The 24,437-nt window shown below is 50.8% G+C and overlaps 1 long non-coding RNA gene across 1 annotated transcript in view; it reads left to right on the top strand.

Moving 5' to 3' along the window:
* The window catches only part of LOC138658326 (uncharacterized), a 30,321-nt gene extending 26,718 nt beyond the window's left edge, over positions 1-3,603 (top strand). The window contains exons 2-3 of the long non-coding RNA XR_011317449.1: positions 2,612-2,755; positions 3,492-3,603. This is a non-coding gene — a long non-coding RNA (uncharacterized lncRNA). The remainder of the gene's footprint in view (positions 1-2,611; positions 2,756-3,491) is intronic.
* The last annotated feature ends 20,834 nt before the right edge of the window (positions 3,604-24,437 follow it).

Genomic DNA, 24,437 nt, shown 5'->3' with positions numbered 1-24,437 from the left:
GCTGTTCACAGAGGAGACATCCGCTCGCCGCTGACCAGTGCTGGCTGCAATGGCTGAGCCTGGAAAGGCAGCAGTAATCATCCGCACCGTATCAGGCTGAACCAGATGCTGGGAACGACGTCTCCGCTGAGCAGGCTCCACTGCGGCTGGAGAAGATTTGGAGACCGCAGCGGAGATGGTTTGATATTCCCCCTGTGCAGAGGTGGGAACTCCTGAAGTAGTCTCCACATCAGAAGCTTCACTGATAATGCTGTTGTCAGTGAAGCTTCTGCTGTTCACTCTGAGAGCCCCCAAGGAAATGGGGGCTTTGGGTGAATGCTCAGCCCCTTTGGTGTATTTCAAAAGTATATTAATTTTGCAGCTACCAAAAAATAAACTTTATTTATTGAAACAGGTATATTGGTCTTGTCGAAATTTAGAAGAAAAAAATACAGAAAAGCCCTTTGTATGTGAATCAGCAAGGCAGCACAAAAAATGAAACGTAAATAGTGCTCATTTTGGGTGATTGGGCCGGATAGGCACAACACTGGAATAAGCTAGTATGGATAAATCCCCCCAGACCGCTGCCACACTCACCGCCAGCTGCAAAACCTCCTTGGCATGAACTGAATGATGAGCTAGGAAAAAGGAAAAAACGGCTCATATTGTCTGGGTGCTGCGATAGAGGAGACGCACCAAACTAGATTAAGCTAGATAGATTGAGGTCACTTGGACATTAATAAGCAAGTATTTGCATATACAAGTTCAAAACAGGTTCAGTCTGTATTTCTTGTTAAATTAGAGGCTTTAGAACATTGCAATTCAAGGCAAATAAACTTGCATCAAATATAATTTGGGGGAAATATTTTACAAAGGTGGTGAATTTGAATGTCAAGTGATCTGTCAAACTTTACATGGAATGTTATCAATTAGGTACAAAAGGGGTTGCCCACCTTATTAATCAAATCAATAGGAGGCAGATGTGAAGTATGCAGAAACGGCCACAATCAGAAGACAGAGCCGCTCTGCAATTGAGCATTTCTGGCCGATGGCGGCTGCCAATAACATTGAAACCAGCTAATTTGCTGGAGGTGTCTAATGTTGGACCCCAACTTATAAGACATTGATAAGTTATCCTAAGGATAGGTCAGCAATGATAAAGTAGTGGAAAAGCTTTTTAATGGTTACCTGAGCAATGTTTGCCATGCTAAATGCACTTTGACATGGAAATTATCAAGATTTGTCGCTGGCAGCTCCCTTTGCAATTTCTGATTAATGACCTCCCAGATGTATTTGATGGGAGACAACTCCAGGGAGCTGCAGACAATATCAGATGTTCTGGCCATGCAGACTGATCAAAGTAGCATGAAAAACATGTGGTCTGGCTTTGTTCTATTTGAAAAGCACATCCTGGGACACTTTGGAGAAATCTTGGAGACACTTTGGAGGCAGTATCACTGGATCCATAACCAAATCAATCTAATGCCAATGTGACAATGTACCTGGAATAAAAGCTAAAAGGGTTCAGTAACCATACATTACCTCTCCACACCATAATCCCTGATGTAGGACTCATATGATGTTCCCTTGTGAAGGACTCTTAATGGCGTTGCCCATTTGGTCTCATCAGATTCAAAGAATCGTGCATTTTGTGCTGTTATGTGATCCATTCTGTACTGCAAGGGAAATCACATACTAAGACTATGGTGTCAAACAGTGTCTACGCCAATTGTCAAAGTAATTTATATGAAATTGGGCTAGGAGCCGGAAGTCCTGTGTTTAACTGACCTTCTTGTCTGATCTCAAAGGTCATCATGGTGCAGAACAAGACAGCAATTTAGGCTTTAAATAAAGTTATATTCTATTCAATGATCAGTCCCATTTTTGTCTTGAATGCAATTATAGAGATTGGACTGGAGATCACATGGGAAATAATATGAAGAGGCTTTAATGAGGGAAAGTGAAAGTGTTACAGGAGTCATTTTTCAGCATGACAATGCAAGGCCATATGACGCCTGTGCTACTAAGAGCATTCTGCTTGCCCTAAATATTCTACCATAACTTGAAGCAACTTAGGACTTATTTCCCATAGAGCACATCTGGGTTGTTAATTATCAACAATTACAAAGGGATATGCAAGCAGCAGACCATGATGATTTCCATGCACATTCATTGTGGCAAAACATTCCTCAGATAGTAATAAATAAGCTTAATTATAGCATGCCAAGGTCTGCATGTATTTCTGTGAGTGATGTTCATACTTATCACTGAATAAATTGAGATGTTTTGAAAAAATTGTTTCCTTTTTTCCGCATTTGTATATCATTGTCATGTCAATCTGTTCTGTGATTTTCATAATTTGAGAGCTTTTCCTTCTTGGTGATTCAATTTTAATTTTGAAGAATCTACTTTGTATACTATTTGTTCAAAACTAGTGCAAATTGTAGTTTTTCACTCTCTGTTTCAAGTGTGTGTGTATGTTTTTGGCTTAGTAAAGAATGGCTTCCAGATCATTTCAAACTAACCTTTGTTCTTTCGGCTGAAGAAAATACATTAAGTTGTACTATTATTAGTAAATATACATGAACAAAGTCCTTATTACCTAATTGTCCTCTACCTCTGCATTCTTCAGGTAAAAGAACATCTCATCTGCTGATTTGCTGCCTCAATAACCTGGTAATAAGTTTCTGGCAGGCTATCAAGGCACATTGGTACAAGATCAACAATTTCGCTCTTTACCTCAGATTTGCTTCTTAACTGACTTTGACAGTCTCAGGTGGGATTATACTCAAGGCAGTATCTGTTCCTGATTAACTGTAATGTGCTGTGCATTTTTAGATTTCTCTTGCCAGACACACCTCAAGCACTTGTAGATTTTCGAGCAGACAGTGCGATTGATTTTTTCACATGTTTTAAAGGTAGCAGAATCTATCGGGTTGGCAAAACACTGTTTTGATAACACATTATCATTCAACTCTATAGTCAAGTAGACAAAAATAAAATTTTAACACTTTGATTTGCATTGCCAAATGCTTTAAATAGCAGTAATAACTCATAACTTTTCTTAGCAGAGTAGTGTTTGTTGAAACTTTTCTTTTCCTGTTGCCCAAAAGAAATCTACATTTGACCAAATGAAAATCCTGCAGTACCTAAATGTAATAATGTTGGATATATAATTATATATATAATTATTATTATGTTAAAATGCTATCTTTTCTTTTTAGAATTAAGAGTCCTCAGTGGTTGATACCTTTTAATTTCTAACTGAAAAAATGGTAACAAATTGCAAGCTTTCGAGACTACACAGGGCTCTTCATCAGTCGAGTCTGATGAAGGGACCTGAGTAGCCTCGAAAGCTTGCAATTTGTTACCATCTTTTCAGTTAGCCATTATAAGGTATCAACCACTGAGGTCTCTCAATTCTAAATATTTTTCTATCTACTGGCTAACACGGTACAAAGATATATATCTTTCCTATGTCTTTTCTTTCGCATTTTCCTCATCATCACTAGGAAATACATCAACACCTTATTTCATTGTCCATGGCACTACATATAATTGGAGTCCCCAACATTGAAACTGCAACTCCAAGAAGAAACAATCGTGGAATTAAAGAAATCGTAGAAGGAAAAGGCTGTATTTCCTTGATCAAAAGATAATTAAAAATATTATAGTTACCAAGGAATTTATTGAGAAAGAATCATGAATCATGAATCAAGAATCATGTAGCTGTATGAAAATTTGCTTTTTTTCAACTCTACGTGTATTTGTCAGAAGCATTATTTTGGGTTAAATATGAATTACTAGCCAACCTTTTTAACTCACTATTGGGAGAAATATGAAAAGCAGCAAATGTGCCATTGTTTTTTGTTGTTGTTTTGTAATTAACCCCTGACCACCATATAACGTACTGGTACGTCAGATGCGGTGTGTCTGCCAAACGCTCATCTTTCCAGGAATATGATAGCTGACGTAATCAGCCTTCATGTTCCTTTAAAGGCCATGAGTGGAGTGGATCTCCGCCTGTGGTTGTTAACTGTTAAATGCCACTGTCAATATGTGACAAAGGCATTAATCACATGCCGGGAAGATGACGCATCATTACCATGGGCCCCGATGAGTTGCCATAACAGCCTGGGGACTGCTGAAGAGACCCATGCCTGTCATATGATACTCCTGTGAAAGCCTTCATTTAGCTGATGTTCACAGGAGATCATGACTTTCCCTATACATAAGAGTGCTAAAGCACTGCTATGCATAGCATAAGAAATTAGACTACCGTAGCTTCAAGTTCCTCAAAGTAACTATTAAATATAGTAAAAAGTATAAAAAATGTTCTTAAGGATAAGAAAAAAATAAAAAAAAGCATAAAAGTAAAATAAAAATAAAATCAATAAAAAAAATTAAAATAAACATATTTGGTATTACTGCATTCGGAAGCATCGAATCTATCAAAATATAAAGTAAGTTATTCCAATCGGTAAATGGTATAATGAGAAAACAAATCAAAACACCAGAATTACACTTTTTTTGCCCTCCGCAACACTGCAATAAAATGCAATAAGAGGCGATCAAAACATAATATCCACCCAAAAATGGTATCTATAAAAACATAATCTCATGGAACAAACAATAAGCCCCCACACACCCCATATCCCAAAAATTGAAAGCGTTATGGGTCTTGGAATTTTTTTTTTTTTTTACAAATTTAAAAAAAAAAATTCACCACTGAAATAAAAAAAATCGATGCATATTTTGGTATCTGTGATTCATACTGCCAGGCCATTTTTACCGTATAGTAAACATGGCAAATAAAAACCCCAAAACACGATTCTGAAATTGCACATGTTTTATTGCAATTCCAAACGCACTTGGAATTTTTTTCCCAGCTTTTCAGTGCGTCACATGTTAAAATAAATGGTGTCATTCAAAAGTACAACTTGCTCCTCAAAAAGCAAACCATCATACCGTTATGTTGATAAATAAAATGAAAAAAATGATGGCTCTTGGAAGGAGAGAAAAAAATTTGAAAAGGAGGAAAAAATGGAAAATGGACTGGGAGTGAAAGGGTTAATACCATCGCTTTGCTGCATTAAGGAATGCAAACTTTTTTTTTTTACGTGAGTCAATCTGGTTATGATTGTACCACATTTAAATCTGTAGGTTGAAATTATTACAGCAATACCAAATATTGAAATCTCTGCCTATCAAGCTTATTAGATCGTGCAACACTTTACAACACTTATGTGTATTTCCTACGGCTGCTGCTGATTCTATCCATAGAGAAGTTTGCTTGAGCCAGTTTTCAACTGCTAGATGTGTTGAAGAGGAGACAGGATTGAGTTGTCACCGGAAGCTATAAAATCAGATAGATATCAAATACAAATTTTTTTTATTTGTTCAAATTAAAATCTGATTTAGAATTTCTGCATCATCATTTAATACACTTTGGAGCAAATATATACACCTACCCTCACCTACTGTATTCTCACCCATCCCTTGTAGATTGTGAGCCTTCGCAGGCAGGGTCCTCATTCCTCCTGTACCAGTTATGACTTGTATTGTTTAAGGTTATTGTACTTGTTTTTTATTATGTATACCCCTCCTCACATGTAAAGCGCCATGGATAGTGTTGAGCATTCCGATACCGCAAGTATCGGGTATCGGCCGATATTTGCGGTATCGGAATTCCGATACCGAATTCCGATACTTCCCGCGTATCGGATACCGGAATCGGAAGTTCCCAGAATTCAAACTGAACGCATCAGCCAATGAGGAATGATTGGAAGTGTGGGCACATCCTGTTTAGCATGGTGGGCATGTAAGTACTGGCAAGGCTGTGATTGGATGCTGAAATGATGTCACTCTGCACTATAAAAAACGCTGCCGCCACTTTGCGCTCACTCTGCTGTGATTTCAGTTAGGGACAGGACGCTGTGTTCTAACTGAGGGCCAGTTGAGATAGCTAATTGCTTTATTTTCCTTTCCAAAGGCTAATTTAGCAAAACGCTGTGTGTTCTTCACTGTTCACCTTGCTCTTGCCTTGCAGCGCTGTTTTAACAGCGTTCTGCAAGGTCTCTGTGTGTGTGTGTGTGTGTGCAGCTCACTCTGTAGTCTGTGTGCAGCCATATACCCAGTTGTATTCAGCTCAGGGGGGGTTCACACTGCCTCACACAGTTGTCCTTTTTTGCTCATAGTGCAGCCTGCTGCACATTTTTTCTCAAATCTCCTATTTGTGTTTTTCCACCCGTCTCCAGCTAAATTGTGGAAAAACACTACATAGGATAACTTAGAGGGGGGTTTTTGGGCCTTGCAGCGCCGTTTACGGCTGTCTGCACGGTCTCCGTGTGAGCCCAGCTCGCCCTGTAGTCTGTGTGCAGCCATAGCCGGTTGGATTCAGCTCAGGGTTCGTTACTGCCTCATACCTTGAGAAAAATTTTCCTTTTTTTCAAATAGTGCAGCCTGTTTAAAATTTAAAAAAAAAAATCCCTATTAGTGTTTTTCCACCCGTCTCCAGCTAAATTGTGGAAAAACACTACATAGGCTAACCTAGAGGGTTTTTTTTTGGGCCTTGCAGCGCCGTTTACGGCTGTCTGCACGGTCTCTGTGTGAGCGCAGCTCGCCCTGTAGTCTGTGTGCAGCCATAGCCGGTTGGATTCAGCTAAATAGTGGAAAAACACTAAATAGGATAACCTAGAGGAGGTTTTTTGGGCCTTGCAGCGCCGTTTACGGCTGTCTGCACGGTCTCCGTGTGATTTAAACTAGCTCTGTAGCCCGATCTGCAAAAAAAAAAAACGTACAGTTCACCAAACACAACTTAACACTTGTGTAGGCCACATTTGAAAAATAATAAAGTTTAGTCCACACTTTACAACATTAGTGTTTCTTACACCTGTTAGGAGGAGCATTTCAGGAATAAGCACACTAAGGCCTTAGTACTTTTCTGCTTATCTTTATCTGTCAACCAAGATGAAGAGGGCAGGGAGTAAGGCACGTGGGCGTGGGCGCGGAGCAGGGAGAGGAGCAGGGAGAGGATGTGGTGATTCTGTGCCTGCTGCGGGCGCCGGTGACTCGTCGTCACTCAGTTTCAGCAGGGAACAGTCCTTCATGCGCAGCTTTGTCGGAGAGCGCCGTGCACCGCTGCTGCGTGAAGACCAAATTGAAGCCGTTGTCGGGTGGATGGCAGCTAACGCCTCGGCATCGACTTCAGTTAGTGCCACATCCTCTCAGGCACAGACCAATGGAGAGCAGCCATCTGTCTCTTCACCACCTGCCAAATTGGCCAGGCAGTCAGAGAGCCCAGGACAGGAGCCGTCTCTACTTCTGTTCTCTGAATGTCTTGGCTTGGAAACAGGGGGCCAGCCAAGCAGCATTGGAGAAATGGAAGAAGAGGCAGTGTGCAGTGATGCCCAACAGCTTTGTCTCTCTGACTCTGAAGAGGCGGGTGGGCCAGTGCCTCCGGTGACCACAGCGCAGTACGCATCTGATGATGAAAATCAGGTGATGCTTTCTGGTGCGTACTGTGCTGCCGAGACTACCCAGGAGGAGCAGTTGGTGGCAGAGGGTAGTGGAGATGATGAGGTCGTTGACCCATCGTGGCGTGAGGAACAGGAAGGTGGTGGGAGCAGCTCTGAGGAAGAGATTCCCCTTACGGGCCAAAGAGGGAGAGGGAGGGGGAAGACTGCGGAGCCTGTAGCCTCCACTTTGGCACCCGTTAGGAGCCTGTCTTTTTCCAAAGCCAAAAAGGGCGCTCCCAAGACTTGCAGTGCCTGGTCCTTTTTTGACACAGTTGCAGATGACATTTGTTTTGTCAAATGCAAGCTGTGTCATCAGAAAGTAAAAAGAGGGAAAAATGTCAGCAACCTCAATACCACAAATATGTGGAAACATGTGCGGACCAGGCACGCGGTGGAGTTACAGAAACAGACTGAAGATGTAGGCCAACCAACAGCAGCAGCTACCACCTCTTCAGCTCGTGTTGCCTCTTCCTCCAGCTCACGCACAGCTGGTTTGGCTTCCTCCCAGGATCGCCATGGAAGAACCTCTGGCACTGTTGTCCAGAGACCTTGTGTAATTCCACCCACAGCACCACCTTCCCAGTCATCCTCGCACTCCCAGTCTACTCTACAGCCATCGGTAGTACAGGCATGGGAGAAAAGGCGGGCATTCTCGGCCAACCACCCCCGAGCACAGGCTCTGAATGCAGGCATTGCCAAACTGTTGTCCCTGGAAATGCTCTCGTTCAGGCTGGTGGAGACTGACAGCTTCCGTGACTTGATGGCATTGGCAGTCCCACAGTACAAGGTGCCCAGCCGCTTTTACTTCAGCAGGCAAGCTGTCCCTGCCCTGCACAGGCATGTTGAGGGAAACATAAAACATGCGCTACTGAACGCCGTCAGTAGCAAGGTCCACCTCACCACCGATGCGTGGACCAGTCAGCATGGACAGGGGCGATACGTTTCCCTCACTGCCCATTGGGTTACTGTTGTTGAGCCAGGTACAGATCGTGCGAGTGGCACAGGACGTGTCCTGCCCACTCCAAGGATTGCAGGAATCCAGTCTGTACGCATTGACTCCTCCTCTTACACAAGTTCCTCAGAATCAACTCTGCAGGAGCCGTCACAGTCCACCTCCACATGGACCCGTGAACATTTACCTATGACCGACATGAGCACAGCCGTGGCCAAACGTCAGCAGGCCGTCTTGAAACTTGTTTCATTGGGGAATCGAAGCCACACAGCGCAGGAGCTCTGGAATGCCATCAAGCAGGAGAGCGATGTGTGGTTACTGCCAGCGAATCTCCAGCCAGGCATGGTAGTGTGTGACAATGGCCGAAATCTGGTGGCAGCTTTGGCCCTTGGCAACCTCACTCACATCCCATGTCTGGCACATGTGCTCAATTTGGTTGTGCAGAGTTTTCTGAGGGACTATCCGGATCTTGATGCCCTGCTGCACAAGGTCCGCCTAGAGTGTGCTCACTTGCGGCGTTCCAGCTTGGCCAGATCCCGCATTGCTGCTCTGCAGCGCCGATTCCGCCTTCCGGAACACCGCATCATATGTGACCTACCTACCCGGTGGAATTCCACGTTACATATGTTGGAGCGGTTGTGTGAGCAGCAGCAAGCAGTTATGTAATACCAGCTGCATCAGGCGCAAAGAAGTCGCAGTCAGCGCCGATCAGACTTCACAACCACAGAGTGGGCCACTATGAAGGACGTCTGCCAGGTTTTGCGTCCTTTTGATTATTCCACGCGGATGGCAAGTGCAGATGATGCACTAGTCAGCATGACTGTCCCCCTTATCTGCCTGCTTCAGCAAACTTTGCAAGGTTTAAGGGATGATGTTGTGGAAGAGGTGGAGGATGAGGAGTCACCTTTTCCATCAGCTTCTGGAGAGTCAGCGACACATGGTTCCTCACAAAGGGGTACGCAGGGGCCAATTTGTGAGGAGGATGAGGAGGAGTCAATGGAGGAGGAAGAGCTCCGTCCAGAGGAGGGAGCGACACAATTGTCCAGTGGTCAGTGTGTACAGCGAGGGTGGGGTGATGACGAGCGGGCAGAGATCATGTCTCAAGCAGGGGACAGCGTTTCTGGGCCAGTTGGCACTCTGCAGCACATGGTGGATTTCATGCTGCAGTGCCTGAGAAACGACCGCCGCATCGACCACATTCTCAACATGCCTGATTATTGGGTGTTCACCCTCCTCGATCCTCGCTACCGGGACAACGTCCAAAACCTCATCCCAGCATTGACCCGGGAGCGTAAATTGCGGGAGTACCACGACACACTGGTGAATTCCATCATCTTCTCCTGTCCAACTGAGAGGAGTGCTGCTAGTGCTTTACAAAGCAGCTCAGTGCGCCGAGGCAGTGGGGGAGGCTCTGCCCAAAGAGGGAGCAGAAGCAGTGCCTCTGCCCAAGGCAAGCCCAGTATGGCACAACTCTGGCACACTTTTGTGTGCCCGCCCCAAATGTCTACACCATCACCGGCGGCTCCAGTCAGCAGGACGCAACGGTTCCGTCAGATGGTGACAGACTACATGGCTTGCCCTCTTACTGTACTCCCAGACGGCTCTTCCCCGTTCAAGTTTTGGGTCTCTAAGCTGGATACATGGCCAGAGCTAAGCCAGTATGCATTGGAGATGCTGGCTTGCCCTGCGGCTAGTGTCTTATCGGAACGTGTCTTTAGTGCCGCAGGTGGTGTACTAACAGACCGTCGCATGCGACTGTCCTTCGATAACGTTGACCGGCTTACTTTCCTGAAAATGAACCAGGCCTGGATCTCGCAGGAATTTGCCACTCCTCTGCCTGATTAAGTAATTGGGTGTCATCCAGGTCTCCTGCTGTGTTCATCTTTCTACCACCTGAACTGCTATTCCTGGGCTCCAACACCGCCAGTTGCGGCTCAGAAGTGCAGGCTGCACAGTAAAAACATACGACCCAGTGTTATTGGGTTTCAGTAACGTCAGCTGATCCCCAGCTGTGTAGCCGGCAATGTGTCCTGCGACCGCCACGCTGGCACAACAACCTAAATGTAAGGGAACCTGTCCCCCCCCTCCCGTCGTTTGTTACTGAAAGAGCCATCTTGTGCAGCAGTAATGCTGCACAAGGAAAAGGTAGCTCTTTTGGTTTAGCTCCTTGCACACGCAGAACTTAACACTTATAAAATGTGTTCACTGATACCGTTATACCGTCCCGGAGCTGGGACTTTCCTTCGTAATGTGACGCAGCACAGCCATCATTCCTACCCCCTTGGTGCCATGCGCTGCCTCCTCAGCGTTGTTTTAAGCTGTCACGGAGCCTGCGCTGTTCTGTTATCCCTTGGGCATGCCCTATTTGCGCTGCCTGTCTTCTGACATAATTTGGTGTCAGGCTGGCTGCGCCTGTGCGGCCGCGCTGCCCGAGATCCCGCCTCGCAGTGTCTTCTGATTGAGTCACACTGCGGGCCTGGGATCCATGGGCATGCGCAGTGCATATCTTCCCCTCGGGCTCTCGCTCATTTCCCTCCGCCTTCTTTAGACTGTGCGCCGTCAGCTGATCCCTAATAGCATGCCACGGCCGTGACACCGCACAGTCTGAAGAAGAGGGAAGGAGGGGAGTGAGAGTCGAGTATATGCACTGTGCATGCCCATGGATCCAAGGCCCGCAGTGGGATTACGTTAGACGAGACTGCGAGGTGGGATCTGGAGCAACGTGGACGCAAAGGCACTGACAGCCTGACACCAAATTATGTCAGAAGACAGGCAGCGCTAATTGGGCATGGCCAAGGGCTAACAGAACAGCGCAGGCTCCGTGACAGCTTAAAACAACGCTGAGGAGGCAGCGCACGGCACCAAGGGGATAGGAATGACAGCTGTGTTGTGTCCCATTACGAAGGAAATTCGCACCTCCGGGACGGTTGAACGGTATAAGGGGACACATTTTTAGTGTTTACTTCAGTGTTTGCAAGGAGCATAATTAAAAGAGCAATTTTTTCCTTTTGCATCCTTAGTGCTGCACAAGATGGCTCTTTCAGCTACAAACGTCTTGGGGGGGTTAAAGGTTCCCTTTCAACTTGCTCCAATCAGGCTTCGGCCTACACTCTGTTCCTCTGCTCCTCCTGCTGACCCTGGGCTCTAACACCGCCAGTTGGTGCCTGGAAGTGCTGTGTGCACAGTTAACAGTCGCTCCTCTGTTATTGGGGTTCAGTAACGTCAGCTGATCCCCAGCTGTGTGTGCGGCAATACCTCCAATCTGCTCCTCCTGCTGTCCCTGGGCTCTAACACCGCCAGTTGGTGCCTGGAAGTGCTGTGTGCACAGTTAACAGTCGCTCCTCTGTTATTGGGGTTCAGTAACGTCAGCTGATCCCCAGCTGTGTGTGCGGCAATACCTCCAATCTGCTCCTCCTGCTGTCCCTTGGCTCTAACACCGCCAGTTGGTGCCTGGAAGTGCTGTGTGCACAGCTAACAGTCGCTCCTCTGTTATTGGGGTTCAGTAACGTCAGCTGATCCCCAGCTGTGTGTGCGGCAATACCTCCAATTTGCTCCTCCTGCTGTCCCTGGGCTCTAACACCGCCAGTTGGTGCCTGGAAGTGCTGTCTGCACAGTCAACAGTCGCTCCTCTGTTATTGGGGTTCAGTAACGTCAGCTGATCCCCAGCTGTGTATCCGGCAACGTGTCATGCGACCGCCACGCTGGCGCAACTAAAATGTAAGGGGACCTGTCCCCCCCCCCCTAGGCGTTTGTTACTGAAAGAGCCACCATGTGCAGCACTAATACTGCACAAGGAAAAGGTCGCTCTTGAAATTATGCTCCTTGCAAACGCTGAACTACACACTCATGTAATGTGTCCCCTCACACCGTCCAACCGTCCTGGAGGTGGGACTTTCCTTTGTAATGTGACGCAGCACAGCCGTCATTGCTACCCCCTTGCCACCGTGCGCTGGCTCCTTAGCGTTGTTTGATTCCGTCATGGACCCTGCGCTGTTATGTTATCCCTTGGCCATGCACAGTTTGTGCTGCCCGTCCTCTGACATCATTTGTTGTCATCCTGGCTGCGCCTGTGCGTCCACGCTGCCCGAAATCCCACCTCACAGTGTCGTCTAATGTGATCCCACAGTGGGCCTGGTATCCATGGCCATGCGCAGTGCATATACTAGCCTCTCACTCCCCTTCTTCACGCTTCTTCAGACTAGGCGGCGTCAGCTGATCCCTAATAGCATGCCACGGCCGTGACGCCGCACAGTCTGAAGAAGCAGGAAGGAGGTGCGTGAGAGGCGATGATATGCACTGCGCATGCCCATTGATCCCTGGCCCGCAGTGGGACTACATTAGATGACACTGCAAGGTTGGATCTCGGGCAGCTTGGACGAACAGGCACTGCCAGCCTGACACCTACATGACGTCAGAAGACGGGCACCGCTAACTGTGCATGGCCAAGGGATAACATTACAGCGCGGGCTCCGTGACAGAACCAAACAACGTTGAGGAGGTGGCGCACGGCACCAAGGGGGTTGGAATGACGGCTTTGCTGTGTCACATTACAAAGGAAAGTCCCACTTCCGGGACGATTTGACGGTGTGGGGGGACACATTATATGAGTGTGTACTTCAGCGTTTGCAAGGAGCATAATTTTCAGAGCCACCATTTTCCATGTGCAGTATTACTGCTGTACAAGATGGCTCTTTCAGCAACAAATGCCTGGGGGGGGGTTAAAGGTTCCCTTTCAACTTGCTCCACTGCAGTCTTCGGCCTACACTCTGCTCCTCTTTGATTCCCTGGGTTTCAACACTGTCAGTTGCCACCTGGAAGTGTTGTCTACACAGAAAAAACACTAGGTGATGTGTCAGTGGGGTTCAGCACCGCCAGCTGTTCCCCTGCTGTGTAGTCGACGTGTCCAGCACAAGCCACGCTGGCACAACAGAACAAAAGCTGCCACCAGTGCAGGCTTCGGCCTACACTCTGCTCCTCTCCTCCTCCTGCTGACCCTGGGCTTAAACACCGCTAGTTTTTGCCCGGAAGTGCTAGCTGCACAGAGAAAAACACCAGCCAATGTGTTAGTGGGGTTCAGCAACGCCAGCTGTTCCCCTGCTGTGTAGCCGGCAACGTGACCTGCAAACGCCACGCAGGCACATGAACTGAAATTAAAGGGAACCTGGCCCCACCCCCCCAGGTGTTTCTATGTATAACAGCCACCTAGTACAGCAGTACTGCTGCATTTGTACAAGGTGGCTGATTTTTTATCCTTGCCCACGTAGAATTAAGCACGTAAAATATGTGTCTCATTACAGACCATTACAATGTCCCTGAGGTGTGACTTTCCTTTTTAATGACACGCACCACCCCCCTTGGTAGCGCTGCCCGTCTTCTGACATCATTGGTTGGCTGCCTGTGCCTGTGCGTCTGCCCTGCCCGACACAACCCCCCTCGTTTCATATATTTTGGCTGCGAGGGTGTGATTGATGGGCATGTGCAGTGCATATGTTCGCCTGTCTTAACTCATCTCCTTCCGCCTTCTTCAGACTGTGCGGCCTCCTGGCCGTGATAGGCGATAAGGGATCAGCTGAGGCCGCCCAGTCTGAAGCAGGTGTAAGGACATGTGTGAGCGGCAAACATATTTACTGCACAAGGCCATGAATCCCAGCCACGCAGTGTGATTTTTTGAAAACACACTGTGGGTCTGGGATTCATGTCCATCGCTAACCGCAACGGCCGACATGAAATGAGGTCAGAAGACAGGAAGCGCTCACAGCGCATGGCCAAGGACTAACAAGAGCGCAGACTCCTGTACAGCAAATAACAACGCTCAGGAAGCTGCGCCCATGCACCAAGGTGTTATTTTCGACACCTGTGCTGCTTTTCTTTTAAAAGAAAAGTCACGCCTCCACTACTGTTTTACAGTAGAATGGGCTAAATAGTGTACGTGTTTTATTCAGCGTGTGCAAGGAGAAAAATTAAGAGAGCAACCTTTTACTTGTGCAGCATTAATGCTGCACAAGGTGTGGCTCTTGTACCTTGCAACACCTGAGGGGGGGTTAAAGGTTACCTTTGAAATTGGTTCAACTAGGCTTCGGCCTACACTCTGCTCCTCTCCTCCTCCTGCTGACCCTGGGCTATAACACCGCCAGTTGTAGCCTGGAAGTGCTAGGTGCACAGAGAAAAACACCCGCCAATGTGTTAGTGGGGTTCAGCACCGCCAGCTCTTCCCCTGCTGTGTAGCCGGCATCGTGTCCAGCACAAGCCACGCTGGCACAACTGACCAAAAGCTGCCACCAGTGCAGGCTTCGGCCTACACTTTGCTCCTCTCCTCCTCCTGCTGCCCCTGGGCTCAAACACCGCTAGTTTTTGCCCGGAAATGCGAGCTGCACAGAGAAAAAAAACAGCCAATGTGTTTGTGGGGTTCAGCACCGCCAGCTGTTCCCCTGCTGTGTAGCCTGCATTGTGTCCAGCACAAGCCGCGCTGGCACAACTGACCAAAAGCTGCCACCAGTGCTGGCTTCGGCCTACACTCTGCTCCTCTCCTCCTCCTGCTGACCCTGGGCTCTAACAACGCTAGTTTTTGCCCGGAATTGCTAGCTGCACAGAGAAAAACACCAGCCAATGTGTTAGTGGGGTTCAGCACCGCCAGCTGTTCCCCTGCTGTGTAGCCGGCAACGTGACCTGCAAACGCCACGCAGGCACATGAACTGAAATTGAAGTGAGCCTGCCCCCCACCCCCAGGTGTTTCTATGTATAACAGCCACCTTGTACAGCAGTACTGCTGCATTTGTACAAGGTGGCTGACTTTTTCTCCTTGCCCACGTGGAACTCAACATGTACAAAATGTGTGTCATTAGAGACCATTACAATGTCCCTGAGGTGTGACTTTCCTTTTTAATGACACGCAGCACCCCCATTGTTAGCGCTACCCGTCTTCAGACATCATTGGTTGGCTGGCTGTGCCTGTGCGTCCGCCCTGCCCGACACAACGCCCCTCGTTGTCTGATATATTTTGACTGCGAGGGTGTGATTGATGGGCACGAGCAGTGCATATGTTCGCCTGTCTTCACTCCCCTCCTTCCGCCTTCTTCAGACTGTGCGGCCTCATGGCCGTGGCAGGCAGTAAGGGATCAGCTGAGGCCGCCCAGTCTGAAGCAGGTGTAAGGACATGTGTGAGCGGCGAACATATTTACTGCACAAGGCCACGAATCCCAGCACCGCAGTGTGACTTTATGGAAAGGCACTGTGGGTCTGGGATTTATGGCCATCGTTAACCGCAACGGCCAACATGAAATGAGGTCATAAGACGGCCTGCACTAACAGAATATTGCCAAGGGATAACACAAGAGCGCACTCTCCTGTACTGCAAATAACAACGGTAAGGAGTCTGCGCCCAGCACCTAGGTGTAAATTTTGACACCTGTGCTGCGTCTTCTTCAAAAGAAAAGTCACGCCACCACTACTGTTTGACAGTATAATGGGCTAAGTAGTGCACGTGTTTTATTCAGCGTGTGCAAGGAGCAAAATGAAGAGAGCAACCTTTTACTTGTGCAGAATTAATGCTGCACAAGGTGTGGCTCTTGTACCTTGCAACACCTGAGGGGGGGTTAAAGGTTACCTTTGAAATTGGTTCAACTAGGCTTCGGCCTACACTTTGCTCCTCTCCTCCTCCTGCTGACCCTGGGCTCTAACACCGCTAGTTTTTGCCCTGAAGTGCTAGCTGCACAGAGAAAAACACCAGCCAATGTGTTAGTGGGGTTCAGCACTGCCAGCTGTTCCCCTGCTGTGTAGCCGGCATCGTGTCCAGCACAAGCCACGCTGGCACAACCGACCAAAAGCTGCCACCAGTGGAGGCTTCGGCCTACACTCTGCTCATCTCCTCCTCCTGCTGACCCTGGGCTCTAACACCGCTAGTTTTTGCCTGGAATTGCTAGCTGCACAGAGAAAAACACCAGCCAATGTGTTAGTGGGGTTCAGCACCGCAAGCTGTTCCCCTGCTGTGTAGCCGGCATCGTGTCCAGCACAAGCCACGCTGGCACAACCAACCAAAAGCTGCCACCAGTGGAGGCATCGGCCTACACTCTGCTCATCTCCTCCTCCTGCTGACCCTGGGCTCTAACACCGCTAGTTTTTGCCCGGAATTGCTAGCTGCACAGAGAAAAACACCAGCCAATGTGTTAGTGGGGTTCAGCACCGCCAGCTGTTCCCCTGCTGTGTAGCTTGCAACGTGACCTGCAAACGCCACGCAGGCACATGAATTGAAATTGAAGGGAGCTTGCCCCCCACCCCCAGGTGTTTCTATGTATAATAGCCACCTTGTACAGCAGTACTGCTGCATTTGTACAAGGTGGCTGACTTTTTCTCCTTGCCCACGTGGAACTCAACACGTACAAAATGTGTCTCATTGAGACCATTCAACTGTCCCTGAGGTGTGACTTTCCTTTCTAATGATACGCAGCACCACCCTTGGTAGCGCTGCCCGTCTTCTGACATCATTGGTTGGCTGCCTGTGCCTGTGCGTCCGCCCTGCCCAACACAACGCCCCTCGTTGTCTCATATATTTTGGCTGCGAGGGTGTTATTGATGGGCATGTGCAGTGCATATGTTCGCCTGTCTTAACTCATCTCCTTCCGCCTTCTTCAGACTGTGCGGCCTCATGGCCGCGGCATGCGATAAGGGATCAGATGAGGCCGCCCAGTCTGAAGCAGGTGTAAGGACATGTGTGAGCGGCAAACATATTTACTGCACAAGGCCACGAATCCAAGCCACACAGTGTGATTTTTTGAAAACACACTGTGGGTCTGGGATTCATGTCCATCGCTAACCGCAACGGCCGACATGAAATGAGGTCAGAAGACAGGAAGCGCTCACAGCGCATGGCCAAGGGATAACAAGAGCGCAGACTCCTGTACAGCAAATAACAACGCTCAGGAAGCTGCGCCCATGCACCAAGGTGTTATTTTCGACACCTGGGCTGCTTTTCTTTAAAAAGACAAGTCACGCCTCCACTACTGTTTTACAGTAGAATGGGCTAAATAGTGTACGTGTTTTATTCAGCGTGTGCAAGGAGAAAAATTAAGAGAGCAACCTTTTACTTGTGCAGCATTAATGCTGCACGAGGTGTGGCTCTTGTACCTTGCAACACCTGAGGGGGGTTAAAGGTTACCTTTGAAATTGGTTCAACTAGGCTTCGGCCTACACTCTGCTCCTCTCCTCCTCCTGCTGACCCTTGGCTCTAACACCGCCAGTTTTTGCCCGGACGTGCTAGCTGCACAGAGAAAAACACCAGCCAATGTGTTAGTGGGGTTCAGCACCGCCAGCTGTTCCCCAGCTGTGTAGCCGGCAACGTGACCTGCAAACGCCACGCAGGCACAACAGAACAAAAGCTGCCACCAGTGCAGGCTTCGGCCTACACTCTGCTCCTCTCCTCCTCCTGCTGACCCTGGGCTATAACACCGCCAGTTGTAGCCTGGAAGTGCTAGGTGCACAGAGAAAAACACCCGCCAATGTGTTAGTGGGGTTCAGCACCGCCAGCTGTTCCCCAGCTGTGTAGCCGGCAACGTGACCTGCAAACGCCATGCAGGCACATGAACTGAAATTGAAGGGAGCCTGCCCCCCACCCCCAGGTGTTTCTATGTATAACAGCCACCTTGTTCAGCAGTACTGCTGCATTTGTACAAGGTGGCTGACTTTTTCTCCTTGCCCACGTGGAACTCAACACGTACAAAATGTGTCTCATTGAGACCATTCCACTGTCCCTGAGGTGTGACTTTCCTTTCTAATGATACGCAGCACCCCCCTTGGTAGCGCTTCCCGTCTTTTGACATCATGGTTAGCTGGCTGCGCCTGTGCATCCGCCCTGCGTGAAACAACGCCCCTCGTTGTCTTATTTATTTTGTCAGCGAGGGTGTGGTTTATGGGCACGAGCAGTGCATATGTTCGCCTGTCGTCACTCATCTCCTTCCGCCTTCTTCAGACTGTGCGGCCTCATGGCCGCGGCATGCGAAAAGGGACAAGCAGAGGCCGCCCAGTCTGAAGCAGGTGTAAGGACGTGTGTGAGAGTCGAAAATATTTACTGCTCAAGGCCACGAATCCCAGCACCGCAGTGTGACTGTATGAAAAGGCACTGTGGGTCTGGGATTTATGGCCATCGTTAACCGCAGCGGCCAACATGAAATGAGGTCATAAGACGGGCAGCGCTAACAGGGCATTGCCAAGGGATAACACAAGAGCGCAGACTCCTGTACTGCAAAAAACAACGCTCAGGAAGCTGCGCCAAGCACAAAGGCGTTATTTGGGACACCTATGCTGCGTCTCCTTAAAAATACAAGTCACGCCTCAACTACAGTTTGACTGTAGAATGGGCTAAATTGTTTACGTGTTGCATTCAGCGTGTGCAAGTAGAATAATTAATAGAGCAACCTTTTACTTGTGCAGCATTAATGCTGCACAAGGTGTGGCTCTTGTACTTTGTAACACCTGAGGGGGGGTTAAAGGTTACCTTTGAATTTGGTTCAATTAGGCTTCGGCCTACACTCTGCTCCTCTCCTCCTCCTGCTGCCCCTGGGCTATAACACCGCTAGTTTTTGCCCGGAAGTGCTAGCTGCACAGAGAAAAACACCAGCCAATGTGTTAGTGGGGTTCAGCACCGCCTGCTGTTCCCCCACTGTGTAGCCGGCAAAGTGTCCTGCAAACGCAACGCAGACACAAAGCTGACTCCAGTGCAGGCTTCGGCCTACACTCTGCTCCCCCTGCTTACCCTTTGCTTCAACACCGCTAGTTGGGGCTGTAGGAAGACAATCTTTGATAGGCAACGCATCCGGGTTCCAGCACCGCCAGCTGGTTCTCGGCAGTGTTTTTGTCACAGGTACTCCCTCGTGCCAAACCTGGTTTCAGCACCGTCAGCTGTTTCCGGGTTGTGTCAAGCTCACTGAGACGCCTATGCTTGCCCCGTCGTGGTGCGGTCGGGTTAGCCAACTCCAGGGTGCCTCCAGTTTAGGAGCTTCCTATGTGGGCTGCGTGAACTGGTAGTCAAGGCTGGTTCTGTAGTGCCAGTAGGCCCAGCTCCCCCTGTAGGACTGTTGGGGTTCGGTAACTGCGGCTGCCTCGCGGCCTAGCTGTTCTCTCCTCTCCTGTGGGTCTTGGGGTCCACCACCTGGTTCCAGCACCGTCAGCTGGTTCTGGGCCGAGCCTTTGGCTTAGGTGCCTCCTCCTGGGGATCCGAGTTCCGCCAACGTCAGGCGGTCCTTGGTAGTGCTTTTAAGCGCGGGCACCTACAGCTTAGTAACCGGGTTCCAGCACTGTCAGCTGGTCCTCGGTCGTGCCATTGGCTCTTGCACACTGGGGCAACGCATCTGGGTTCCAGCACCACCAGCTGGTTCTCGGCAGTATTTTTGTCACAGGTACTCCCTCGTGCCAAACCTGGTTTCAGCACCGTCAGCTGTTTCCGGGTCGTGTCAAGCTCACTGAGACGCCTATGCTTGCCCCGTCGTGGTGCGGTCGGGTTAGCCAACTCCAGGGTGCCTCCAGTTTAGGAGCTTCCTATGTGGGCTGCGTGAACTGGTAGTCAAGGCTGGTTCTGTAGTGCCAGTAGGCCCAGCTCCCCCTGTAGGACTGTTGGGGTTCGGTAACTGCGGCTGCCTCGCGGCCTAGCTGTTCTCTCCTCTCCTGTGGGCCTTGGGGTCCACCACCTGGTTCCAGCACCGTCAGCTGGTTCCGGGCCGAGCCTTTGGCTTAGGCGCCTCCTCCTGGGTATCCGAGTTCTGCCAACGTCAGGCGGTCCTTGGTAGTGCTTTTAAGCGCGGGCACCTACAGCTTAGTAACCGGGTTCCAGCACCGTCAGCTGGTCCTCGGTCGTGCCATTGGCTCTTGCACACTGGGGCAACGCATCTGGGTTCCAGCACCGCCAGCTGGTTCTCGGCAGTGTTTTTGTCACAGGTACTCCCTCGTGCCAAACCTGGTTTCAGCACCGTCAGCTGTTTCCGGGTCGTGTCAAGCTCACTGAGACGCCTATGCTTGCCCCGTCATGGTGCGGTCGGGTTAGCCAACTCCAGGGTGCCTCCAGTTTAGGAGCTTCCTATGTGGGCTGCGTGAACTGGTAGTCAAGGCTGGTTCTGTAGTGCCAGTAGGCCCAGCTCCCCCTGTAGGACTGTTGGGGTTCGGTAACTGCGGCTGCCTCGCGGCCTAGCTGTTCTCTCCTCTCCTGTGGGCCTTGGGGTCCACCACCTGGTTCCAGCACCGTCAGCTGGTTCCGGGCCGAGCCTTTGGCTTAGGTGCCTCCTCCTGGGTATCCGAGTTCCGCCAACGTCAGGCGGTCCTTGGTAGTGCTTTTAAGCGCGGGCACCTACAGCTTAGTAACCGGGTTCCAGCACCGTCAGCTGGTCCTCGGTCGTGCCATTGGCTCTTGCACACTGGGGCAACGCATCTGGGTTCCAGCACCGCCAGCTGGTTCTCGGCAGTGTTTTTGTCACAGGTACTCCCTCGTGCCAAACCTGGTTCCAGCACCGTCAACTGTTTCCGGGTCGTGTCAAGCTCACTGAGACGCCTATGCTTGCCCCGTCGTGGTGCGGTCGGGTTAGCCAACTCCAGGGTGCCTCCAGTTTAGGAGCTTCCTATGTGGGCTGCGTGAACTGGTAGTCAAGGCTGGTTCTGTAGTGCCAGTAGGCCCAGCTCCCCCTGTAGGACTGTTGGGGTTCGGTAACTGCGGCTGCCTCGCGGCCTAGCTGTTCTCTCCTCTCCTGTGGGCCTTGGGGTCCACCACCTGGTTCCAGCACCGTCAGCTGGTTCCGGGCCGAGCCTTTGGCTTAGGTGCCTCCTCCTGGGTATCCGAGTTCCGCCAACATCAGGCGGTCCTTGGTAGTGCTTTTAAGTGCGGGCACCTACAGCTTAGTAACCGGGTTCCAGCACCGTCAGCTGGTCCTCGGTCGTGCCATTGGCTCTTGCACACTGGGGCAACGCATCTGGGTTCCAGCACCGCCAGCTGGTTCTCGGCAGTGTTTTTGTCACAGGTACTCCCTCGTGCCAAACCTGGTTCCAGCACCGTCAGCTGTTTCCGGGTAGTGTCAAGCTAACTGAGACGCCTATGCTTGCCCCGTCGTGGTGCGGTCGGGTTAGCCAACTCCAGGGTGCCTCCAGTTTAGGAGCTTCCTATGTGGGCTGCGTGAACTGGTAGTCAAGGCTGTTTCTGTAGTGCCAGTAGGCCCAGCTCCCCCTGTAGGACTGTTGGGGTTCGGTAACTGCGGCTGCCTCGCGGCCTAGCTGTTCTCTCCTCTCCTGTGGGCCTTGGGGTCCACCACCTGGTTCCAGCACCGTCAGCTGGTTCCGGGCCGAGCCTTTGGCTTAGGCGCCTCCTCCTGGGTATCCGAGTTCTGCCAACGTCAGGCGGTCCTTGGTAGTGCTTTTAAGCGCGGGCACCTACAGCTTAGTAACCGGGTTCCAGCACCGTCAGCTGGTCCTCGGTCGTGCCATTGGCTCTTGCACACTGGGGCAACGCATCTGGGTTCCAGCACCGCCAGCTGGTTCTCGGCAGTGTTTTTGTCACAGGTACTCCCTCGTGCCAAACCTGGTTTCAGCACCGTCAGCTGTTTCCGGGTCGTGTCAAGCTCACTGAGACGCCTATGCTTGCCCCGTCGTGGTGCGGTCGGGTTAGCCAACTCCAGGGTGCCTCCAGTTTAGGAGCTTCCTATGTGGGCTGCGTGAACTGGTAGTCAAGGCTGGTTCTGTAGTGCCAGTAGGCCCAGCTCCCCCTGTAGGACTGTTGGGGTTCGGTAACTGCGGCTGCCTCGCGGCCTAGCTGTTCTCTCCTCTCCTGTGGGCCTTGGGGTCCACCACCTGGTTCCAGCACCGTCAGCTGGTTCCGGGCCGAGCCTTTGGCTTAGGTGCCTCATCCTGGGTATCCGAGTTCCGCCAACGTCAGGCGGTCCTTGGTAGTGCTTTTAAGCGCGGGCACCTACAGCTTAGTAACCGGGTTCCAGCACCGTCAGCTGGTCCTCGGTCGTGCCATTGGCTCTTGCACACTGGGGCAACGCATCTGGGTTCCAGCACCGCCAGCTGGTTCTCGGCAGTGTTTTTGTCACAGGTACTCCCTCGTGCCAAACCTGGTTCCAGCACCGTCAACTGTTTCCGGGTCGTGTCAAGCTCACTGAGACGCCTATGCTTGCCCCGTCGTGGTGCGGTCGGGTTAGCCAACTCCAGGGTGCCTCCAGTTTAGGAGCTTCCTATGTGGGCTGCGTGAACTGGTAGTCAAGGCTGGTTCTGTAGTGCCAGTAGGCCCAGCTCCCCCTGTAGGACTGTTGGGGTTCGGTAACTGCGGCTGCCTCGCGGCCTAGCTGTTCTCTCCTCTCTTGTGTGCCTTGGGGTCCACCACCTGGTTCCAGCACCGTCAGCTGGTTCCGGGCCGAGCCTTTGGCTTAGGTGCCTCCTCCTGGGTATCCGAGTTCCGCCAACATCAGGCGGTCCTTGGTAGTGCTTTTAAGTGCGGGCACCTACAGCTTAGTAACCGGGTTCCAGCACCGTCAGCTGGTCCTCGGTCGTGCCATTGGCTCTTGCACACTGGGGCAACGCATCTGGGTTCCAGCACCGCCAGCTGGTTCTCGGCAGTGTTTTTGTCACAGGTACTCCCTCGTGCCAAACCTGGTTCCAGCACCGTCAGCTGTTTCCGGGTAGTGTCAAGCTAACTGAGACGCCTATGCTTGCCCCGTCGTGGTGCGGTAGGGTTAGCCAACTCCAGGGTGCCTCCAGTTTAGGAGCTTCCTATGTGGGCTGCGTGAACTGGTAGTCAAGGCTGTTTCTGTAGTGCCAGTAGGCCCAGCTCCCCCTGTAGGACTGTTGGGGTTCAGTAACTGCGGCTGCCTCGCGGCCTAGCTGTTCTCTCCTCTCCTGTGGGCCTTGGGGTCCACCACCTGGTTCCAGCACCGTCAGCTGGTTCCGGGCCGAGCCTTTGGCTTAGGTGCCTCCTCCTGGGTATCCGAGTTCCGCCAACATCAGGCGGTCCTTGGTAGTGCTTTTAAGTGCGGGCACCTACAGCTTAGTAACCGGGTTCCAGCACCGTCAGCTGGTCCTCGGTCGTGCCATTGGCTCTTGCACACTGGGGCAACGCATCTGGGTTCCAGCACCGCCAGCTGGTTCTCGGCAGTGTTTTTGTCACAGGTACTCCCTCGTGCCAAACCTGGTTCCAGCACCGTCAGCTGTTTCCGGGTAGTGTCAAGCTAACTGAGACGCCTATGCTTGCCCCGTCGTGGTGAGGTCGGGTTAGCCAACTCCAGGGTGCCTCCAGTTTAGGAGCTTCCTATGTGGGCTGCGTGAACTGGTAGTCAAGGCTGGTTCTGTAGTGCCAGTAGGCCCAGCTCCCCCTGTAGGACTGTTGGGGTTCGGTAACTGCGGCTGCCTCGCGGCCTAGCTGTTCTCTCCTCTCCTGTGGGCCTTGGGGTCCACCACCTGGTTCCAGCACCGTCAGCTGGTTCCGGGCCGAGCCTTTGGCTTAGGTGCCTCCTCCTGGGTATCCGAGTTCCGCCAACGTCAGGCGGTCCTTGGTAGTGCTTTTAAGCGCGGGCACCTACAGCTTAGTAACCGGGTTCCAGCACCATCATCTGGTCCTCGGTCGTGCCATTGGCTCTTGCACACTGGGGCAACGCATCTGGGTTCCAGCACCGCCAGCTGGTTCTCGGCAGTGGTTTTGTCACAGGTACTCCCTCGTGCCAAACCTGGTTTCAGCACCGTCAGCTGTTTCCGGGTCGTGTCAAGCTCACTGAGACGCCTATGCTTGCCCCGTCGTGGTGCGGTCGGGTTAGCCAACTCCAGGGTGCCTCCAGTTTAGGAGCTTCCTATGTGGGCTGCGTGAACTGGTAGTCAAGGCTGGTTCTGTAGTGCCAGTAGGCCCAGCTCCCCCTGTAGGACTGTTGGGGTTCGGTAACTGCGGCTGCCTCGCGGCCTAGCTGTTCTCTCCTCTCCTGTGGGCCTTGGGGTCCACCACCTGGTTCCAGCACCGTCAGCTGGTTCTCGGCAGT

Source organism: Ranitomeya imitator, chromosome 1 (genome assembly GCF_032444005.1).
Source record: "Ranitomeya imitator isolate aRanImi1 chromosome 1, aRanImi1.pri, whole genome shotgun sequence".
In the NCBI taxonomy this organism is placed as follows: Eukaryota; Metazoa; Chordata; class Amphibia; order Anura; family Dendrobatidae; genus Ranitomeya; species Ranitomeya imitator.
The sequence above is the reverse complement of the archived record's forward strand: the minus strand, read 5'-3'. Positions and strand labels throughout refer to the sequence as shown.